Consider the following 9,792-nt stretch of genomic DNA (forward strand, 5'->3'; position numbering starts at 1 on the left):
GGAGGAGAAGACTATGTACCTGATGAGGCTGCACTTGCTTTGAGGAGCTAGTGATTGGGGGATTGTCAAGCACAGAGGGGTTGAGGGCATGCCATATACACAGCAGAGTCATGGGGAGCATGGCATATTAAGAGGGCTAATCACTGTTGTTCATCCTGTCACTAAGTCTTTATCTGGAGTGGTATTCACAATTAAGACCATTTTTACATACACAAAAAGTAGAAAGTCAAATCAACTGGCTTTCATAGTCTTGAAAAACTGAGAGAGCAGATGAAACCAAGCAGCAACAAGATTGGCAGCACACTGTAAGAAAGTAAATCAGGCTGATCATCTACCCTCTGGGAAGTTGCAGTTCACCCAAGAAGAGATTTAAAACAGATAATATTGCCTAGCAGAGCAATTATGAATGAATTCATGAAATATTAACAATACATTAAATATATATGTAGATCATTGATCAGATAAACTCTCATGAATGTGGTGGATTCATTCATTTTCTATAGTTTTCCTATCACGGTTCTACAAAATGAATAGCTAAAAGCAAACAAATAAACAAACAAACAAAAAACCACTCCAAGCTTGGAATACCCAGTTGGTCAGTCTCCTCTGTGTATGGGACTCAAAAGACTAAAGTCAAGGGTAGCGGAGCTGTATGTATTCTTCTTAGAGTGTGCAGAGTAAGGAGCTAAGAAGTAAGTCAAGGATGGCTTGGCTTGGCTTGGCTTTCTTCTTTTCTTTTCTTTTCTTTTCTTTTCTTTTCCTTTATTTCCTTTCTTTTCCTTTTCTCTTTTTATTGGACATTTTCTTTATTTACATTTCAACTTTTATCCCCTTTCCCAGTACCCACCCCTGAATCCCCCTATCCCATTCCCCCTCCCCCTGCTTGTGTGAAGGTGTTCTCCCACCCAACAACCTACTCCTGCCTCCCTGCTTTGGCATTCCCCTACGCTGGGGGATCAAGCCTTCACAGGACTAGGGGCCTCTCCTCCCATTGATGCCTGACAAGGCCATCCTCTGCTACACATGCTGCTGAAGCCATGGATACCTCCCATGTGTACTCCTTGGTTGGTGGTTTAGTCCCTAGGAGCTCTGGGGGTACTGGTTAGTTCATATTGTTGTTCCTCCTATGCGACTGCAAAGGCCTTCAGCACCTTGGGTCCTTTCTCTAGGCTAGGCTAGGCTAGGCTAGGCTAGGCTAGGATAGGATAGGCTAGGCTAGGCTAGGCTAGGCTAGGCTAGGCTAGGATAGGATAGGATAGGATACATATATCTCGTCTACATTCTAGGCTATTGTTTGTTCTTTGATTATGTGGCATTCAGCTGGAAATTTATGTTCAAATACTGAACATAACTTTCCCAAATTATTCCAGAGCCCCTTTATGTTTGTACATTTTATTTATAATAGAATATATGGAATTATAGAATACAAATTAGAAGCAAATACATAATTAATTAAATGTTTTTTACTACATCAATGAGCTAGGTTAGATTGCTTAATATCTTTGATTCATAATCTCTCACTCCTGACACACATATAACATTCTCACGCATGAGCCACTTAATTATTCTGTCTCTGTCTCTATAGGTCTCTGTCTGTGTCTCTGTCTGTCTCTGTCTCTCTGTCTCAGTTTCTGTCTCAGTCTCTGTCTCTCTGTCTTTGTCTCTGTCTCTCTTTCTCTCTCTCTCACTTTCTCTCTATTTCTTCTATTTCCAATCTTACATTCTTTCTAGGATATTCTGTAGCCATATTTAAAAGACAGAGTTAAGTGTGGGACCCAGATTCTCATCCACAGAGGGTGTTTATAACCATTTATTAATGAAGCTTTGAAAATGACAGTGTAAAGAAAATATTAGGGTAAATTCGAAGCCTTGCAATTCCCCACTCACTTCTATAATTAGATGTTTTCTCTGAATGCAGTAATGCGTTTTTGTAAATGACTTGTGAATATCAACTAATCCTGTTTTAATTAGAGCAAATAAAACTGATGAAGAAAGTTTCAAGGTCCAATGTTAAATTCTTTTCAAGTGTAACACGCAGTGAAAGTTATTTTGTTGGGTGCAAAAGAAGCTGACAGTAATGAATCATGGGTATTATGACCAGAGAATAGCTGTTTTAAAAGCAGAAGAAAAGTACATATGTTAAAATGCTAAATAATTATCTTTGGGTATATGTATAAAGCTAAATTCCAAAAGTTGAAGCTCAAATGTCAGCAATTGTATTGGTTTACAAACCATAATATTTTGATGCTCTCCTTTGACAGGACGATATTAGCCTTGCTCTCAGCTTGATCAGCCTTCAGGAGGCAGTACCCTCAGCCTCCACTTTCTCTGGTTTTAGAATACCTGCATTCCTAAAGGTGATCCAGGCTTCTCTGGAACTCTTTGACATGTAAATCTTTTCAAAAGGCTCTTGTCAGTATTAGAAAAAAGGACTGAATTTTCTGGGGACCTAGGAGCCAAGCCTTTGAAATTCAATCAAGAATCTCCCAGGCTATGGAAGCAAGTGTTGAGTGGGTCCATTGTTCAAAGTTGTAAAGATAGTCCCTGAAGATAGGAGAAACTGACTGTTCCTCTGAGGAGCCAAAGCAAACTCACAAGGTATTTCAACTTCCCAACTTCAACTCTTAAAATTCTCCAAAGGTTGGCTAGACAGACATGAGCTCACACTAAATTCTATGAGTATTTTCCTTTTCTTTTATTCTTTTTCTTTCATTTTTTTTCAGTGAATAGGAGAATGATATTTCTTCTTCTTAGACACCATTTACTTGTTTGTTACAAAAGATTGACATTTCTGGTTGCTGTGTAATACTTCTTGAATTTCTGAATCTCTGTCTTTGAAATAATCCAGTAGCGAAATGATAAATACTTGGAGTAAAAACAGAAATTGCCTTGCATTTTAATACAGCCAGAGAATAATGAGCACTTAATCCAGGTACTGTATGGACAGCAGATACACAATATAGTTTTACACAGTATATCTCCCTTCAGAGTGAGAAGCCAAGTGTCTTGCTCTCAAGTGTTGCTGTTTGAGTCAATACTCAAGTTCTATTGATCTGGTCTTTTTAGGAAGCAGCAATTCAGAAAATTTTCTCAAAAACTCTCTCCTACTCAGAGAAACATTTTGTATTCTTTGAGGTCAGCAAAGTACCCTACATTCTCACATTAAAAAGCCTATTAAAATGCAGCCTGCTATTTTCTTTCAACCGAGAATAAATCATTGATTTTAAAAGGTCCTTTATATACAGGGATTCATGCATGTAAGAACACAAGGGAATGCTTTGCATATATATATTCTATGAGTCATTCATGGAGATATAGTAAGTGTTGTTTATGACAATTTCGCTTCATATCCTCAGCAACCAAAAATGACTAATTTTTTTTTGCAGGAGCCATTCAAGTCTTGAGTATTCTAAGAATACCTAGCGTGTGTGAATGAATATATATATATATATTCATATGTATATATATATATTCTCTTTGTGTCTCTCTGTCTTTCTCTCTGTCTCTCTCTCTCTGTCTTTGTCTCTGTCTCTCTCTCTTTCATACACACACACACACACACACACACACACACACACCAGTTTGTTTAATTGTGGTCATTGTAACTTAGTTTTTATATTCTCTGTTTTGTAAATATTTAGACAAGATGTATTATTAATAATTTCTGCAAGCCATTTATATTTTAACCAATTGCATTAACATATTTTTTCATACATCTCCTTCGTGTTGGAAGGTAAAACGCAGAGTTTTGGCATGACCCAGATGTGCATTAAAATTCAAGTTGTAACACTAGTGTGCTGGTTCTCTCAGACATGAAGTGAAGCAAAAATTCATAAATCTTACAGTGTTTATGGAAATTAATTGGGTAACATATGTGACAGTCTAGCATGTCTCCTAACACATTCTGAAAACTTGACATGCAAAGTTTGTTTTTCTAAACTTTTTAAAAGAGATTTGATATTCCTTTCTTTCAGTCAAAAGTGTAATGCAGATCAATGTCTTCAGCATAAGGTGTCACCTTATTTATTCTTACACAGGTGTTATAGAAAATTTTATAAAGACTTTTGCTAATTACATGCATTTAAACTTAGAATAACAGCTATCTGAAGAACTCCTGTATATGTTAAGCTAGTAATTCTAAACTTGGGACAATTATATACATTACATGATGAGTAATAGCATGTGCAGAGAGATTTGGTTGTTACACAACAGGACAGAAGTTTTGAAAATTGTATGAAGGGTATGCACAGTGACATATATTCTACATTCTCCTGCAATGGAAAATCCCTCGGCTCATTACTCATCGAAGGCTGAGTTCGAATAATCTTGCCCTAAATGCTTCTCCTCACATTCATATTTTCAATATGCATATCTTCATAGTAAAAGGACACAAGAAAGAAGTTTGAAATTATTATTTTCTCAAGGGCATTTACACAAAATATCTTTATTTGAAAACTAGTTTATCTAAAAAAAAAGCCTTCATAAAGTCATTGATTAAATACAGATGAGTCTCCATTTTTATCCACTTCATCAAAAGCCAAAAGTAGTTAAAATTAATTGAAGAGAATGACCTCCATTATCAGTGTTATTCAGGACCCATCCGATCAATGAGCTTGAGGTAGCCTGAACAAAACAACACTCCCAGATCAAAAGCCCACTAAAGGCTGAAGGATACTTTGGATTAAGTTAATTGCAACCCAGGAGGAATGACGTTAGCCAATATTGTTCTGTACAATCTAATTAAAGAAAGCCAGGTAAAGTCAAGAGCCATTGGGGAGCTTTATCAGGTTTACCAACTCACAAGCTCAACATATTTGATAAAATGCAGGTTGTTTACAAAGAACAGCTGCACAATAGAGGGATCCAGGAGGAGCAGAAGGCAGCAAGCATTTAACATACTGAAATTCTAGATTTCCCAGCTTTTTCCAGAAAAACAAAAACAAAAACAAAAATTATTAACTTATCTATTCTTTGTTTTCTGCATTTGTAACATAAAGCTTTTCAATCTTTTTTTTATTGTTGCTCTTTATTCACTTTACATCCTGATCATTGCTCTCTCCCTGTCATCCCCTCCCGCAACCCCTCCCCCATGCCTCCTTCCCTTTCTCCTTCATCTCTGAGAGGGTGGACTTGTACCTGGAATCTCCAGAGTAAGATTCCTCTACCTTTACCCAATGGCATATGCCTTACTTAGCAATGCAGCATGGCCATGATCATATAGGGAAAAAGTAGGGAGTCAACAACCCAAAAGGTATGAGCGTTTAAATTAGTAAAAAGGGAACATAGGCATCGAGTTTTTCTGCTACTGAGCACTTTGTTGTATTCAGAGGTTAGTAGAATTTTTACAGTGAAGTTGTTCTTAGTAGAAAACTGAAACTTGGGGGCTGGAGAGGTGGCTTAGTGGTAAAGAGCACTGACTGTTCTTCCAGAGGTCCTGAGTTCAATTTTCAGCAACCAATGGTGGCTCACAACCATCTGTAATGGAATCTGATGCCCTCTTTTGGTATGTCTGAAGACAGCTACAGTGTACTCACATATATAAAATAGATAAATAATTTTTAAAAAAATCTGATATTCAGTCAAAATTTCTCTAATATATCATGTTATTTAATCACATGTAGCAAAACATCATGTGCAGGCTTATATCATGGAGATAGAGTCATGGTCTTGATGGGAAGCACATAGGAAGTTGGAGAACATCCTCAGAACACAATATTTAGGCTCAAGTCTTGCTCTGCTGTTTGTTTATGTTCTCCCATGACTCTTAAGTATCGTCTAAGTGATGTTAGGTGGAGAAAAGTGATGTTATCACAGTACGAGGGGTTCTCAGTGAATGGACTCAACTTTCTTGACTCAACTTTCCACAGTTTCTACTACGTCAGGTTCTCCGTAAACTGTAAAACATTACTAAATTTGCCTCATGGATATGCCTGTAATAGAAACTTATGCTTGCCTATTTATATCACGATGCGATGCTGTATTGCCAAGTAAGGTATATGTCATTGGACAAATACAGTGGGGTCTGACCCTGGAGATTCCCAGGGGAAGAGAAATGAAAAGGACATTACATGTCAGGAATGGGAGATAAATCTACCTCTTTCTGAACCCTGTAAGTGAGTGCACATTGATAAGGTTTCAGATTTACTCCCAATGTCTCTAATTTTAGGGTAACATCATACGGTTATTAGCTGAAACAAATGGAGCTTTACACTTAAACTATGTAGAGCCTCCTAAAGCAAAGAGGGCTTGAAGAAACTTACTTCTGGTAACAGAATGGTCTTGCCTTTCTATGCTTCTGGAGCCACATCTATCACCCTCTGAAAATATATGGCACCTACTCATCAAATAAACTGCTGCTGTGCATCTTCTATGCCTTTTTTGAATGTTCTGCAGAGGTTAGCAGATGTGTATGATATGCACTTATGCTAATTCCAAGACAGTTTCAGCTATAGTATCACATAGATAAGGCAGAGCTTAGTTCTTTGTTCTGTGTGTCATCCTTCCAATCTTAAAAAAAAAAAAAATATGAGGGCTAAGGAGGCAGCAGACTTGGTAAACCATTTATTTGCCATGCAAACATGAGAACCTGAGTCTGGTTCATGCAAGGCACAGAAAACTGTGTGGCATGGTGGCCGACACATGTTAGTAATGTTAGTAATCCTTTCCCCGGTACTCTCTGGCTAGCAAGTCTAGCCTACCTGGCAATATTTTGGCCAATATATTTGAACCTCAGAAACAAGGTAGATATACCTGAAAAATGATTGGCCTTTGGCCCCCATTTACTAGAGCACACACATAGTCACATGTTCATTTACCCACGTCCACATGAATCCATACTCATGAGTGTACCACAGACACTAGAATATACATACACACAGACATATACACACATACAGAGAGAGAACAGAGAGAGAGAGAGAGAGAGAGAGAGAGAGACCAAGAGACCGAGAGAGACAGAAAAACAGAGACAGAAAGACAGAGTGATAGGGACACAGAGAGAAGTGCACTATATGATTAACAAAGTTGAAAGTGTATTTAAAATTATAAGAATAAGATTCACTTATAAAATTTTAAAAGTCTTTATAGCTTCCCAATATTTTTCATAAGTACATGATAATTAAATATTGTTAAGCAAAACTTCTTCTAGAGATCAGCATTTTCTACTTGAGTTTTGGAAAAATATAGACAATATCTACTCTACTGAAGGGTTTCTGCTTCTTCTCTCTAAATTTGTACGTTACTTCCCCACATCTTCTTAAAGTGCTGAGAAGGAAGGAAGAGAAGTGAGGAAAGAGACCAATGTGGAAATCTCATATTAATTAAAATATTAGAAAAAGAAGCATGTACACTGGAACAAAGGACATTACTTGTCAAATGTGGAATTTGAATCTTTTGATGGTTTTCCTTGGTGGATTTCTTTAGAACACTGATTTTGTGTTTTGCATAGAGTTGCCTTGTCAATCCTTTGGAAATGTGTTCAAACTATCTGCTTTTATTCATATGCAAATCCCTCTCTTAGAACTACAGAATAAAAGCTGTTTAAGCCCTGTCTGGTTCTTTCAAGCTAAAAATTTTATCGCATGTCTCTGACCTCAGTGAGTTCTCTGTATTTGCAACTCTGACGAACACATACCTACGGAAACTTGGCAAGGACAGTTATTACCACACTGAAAAAGAAGTGCAGAGAAGAAAAGAGGAAAAGATGTATGTTGTCACCCTAAGAAAATAGCTGTTCATATTTGTTTTATTCTGTGTATTATTTTTCAATGTTTACTTAGCATACATTTTTCTTGTGTTTTAACTTGTGAAAATGTAAAATCAGTTAAGAAAAATTATCACATTTTATTTGTCAAATATGAGAACAATATTATTATTTGTCAAGTCACTAAAGATCTTTCATTAATATTTTTCTCCACCTCTTCCTTCCTTTTATGCGATGCTTGAGATTTCATTGAGTGTTCCTTGCTATACTACACTATACTGAAAACTAGATGAAGTCATAAATTGTATCTGAGTTGTGCATCTCCCTTGGATCTTCCTATTGTAGATAATCAACAAACATTTATGTACTCGGTAGCTTTCACTTTATTGCATTTTGGAATCCATTTTGTTGTTTAACAATGTCTTACTTCCTTGGAGAAAGTAGACACTTTTTACCTATTTCATAGACAATTTAACTTGGGGGGAGTGGGAGTTTCGCTCAACTGGATCATTCATCATGAGCCTTTTGTCTCTGGAATCTTCTTCCCAGCCTAGGCTGTGCCTTAGATTGAAGGAGTCAAGGGGTTATAAATGGGTGTTTTAACTGGATTTATCCTCTCTAGAAGATGGCCAAGGAACTTGTCTCCAAAATATTCATGGTATGGAGACTCTGAAAGTCAAGTTACTTGTAACAAATTGTTTCCCAATACTATAAGCAGAAACCCTACCAGAAGCATTATTTTGATGATTAAAATTTTTAAAAAGTTTAAAAAAAGGCATGATGTAAAATATCAATTCCTTTATAGAAAACCAGATTCAAAATTTCAATTTAAATCTTGGAAAAGTTCCAGGCACATTAAAAGAAAATTAACTTGGTTTTAGGATGCAGAACATCCACATTTAACTTTTAAAAATTATTAAAATCTGTACCTTTTTATGTCTCTGAGAAAAAAAAATGTTCCTGATGTAAGAATCTTCTATCTGACCACAGACAAGGAATTAAAACAAATGAAGGAAGAGAAAATATATAGTTAAACTCCTTCAATGGGAAAATGCATTGTCCTTAACAAGTCATTAAAAAAAAATTCAATTGTATTTTACATAAGGTATGTTCATTTTTATGAATTTCATTATATACAATACACTTCCCAGGAGGCACTAAAGAATAATAATGTCTAATGATTTTAAGCATGTGAAATGTGAAAATAATAGCTCTAGGCTTTTCACTGCATCCTAACAGTAGTCTTGAAGCAATTATTATATCACTTCTATAGATGGTAGCATATTCTCTGGGATGGAAAGAGCCCCGTCATATCAACCTTTCTATTCTCTGATTAAATAAGACGGTTGACTCTCAGATCTCGGATACTCTCATGCTAACTCATGATGAGTCTACTGGTGAGTTTACTAAAAGTTAAATATTTTTTTAAACTGTTGATTGTGGGCACCAAAATTATTTGCATTGTAGATGAGGATCCAAACTTATGTACCCAGAACTCACATAAAAAACTGGACACAGAGCTACACATCTGTAATTTTATCACCAAAGAAGGGACAATGAGGATACCAGGTACTCACTGGCAAGCCAGTGCAGCTGACTGGTGAGCTTCAGGTTTATTGAGAGAACTTGTGCCCAAGAGTAATGTGGTGAATAAGCAAGTAAGTGGGAAATCCACAGCACTGACCTCTGATCTCCACATGTCATGCATAGGTGAGTGTACTTGCACACACATATTCATGCATCACAAACAACACATTCAAACATGTAAGAACACACACACACACACACACACACACACACACAGGCATACACAAGGATTTTCCATGATCTTTATCTGTTAAGGAAGTTACTATAAACCTTTTGCTTTTGAAAAACTTATACAATTATCAACACTGTCCTGTAAGTATGAGATACTAACACATATTTAGTCTAAACCAGTAAGAATTATTTTGATACTTTTTCAACACTAATCTGGAATGATAGACAGCAGAAAATAATATCAGCTAATCTTTAGAGTTTCTGAAAATAGCTGAGCTGTGGCAAGGATGACCTTGGGAAGACTGGATAAATGGAAACAGAAAATGTACTGT

Source organism: Mastomys coucha, unplaced genomic scaffold (genome assembly GCF_008632895.1).
Source record: "Mastomys coucha isolate ucsf_1 unplaced genomic scaffold, UCSF_Mcou_1 pScaffold6, whole genome shotgun sequence".
NCBI classification, from domain to species: domain Eukaryota; kingdom Metazoa; phylum Chordata; class Mammalia; order Rodentia; family Muridae; genus Mastomys; species Mastomys coucha.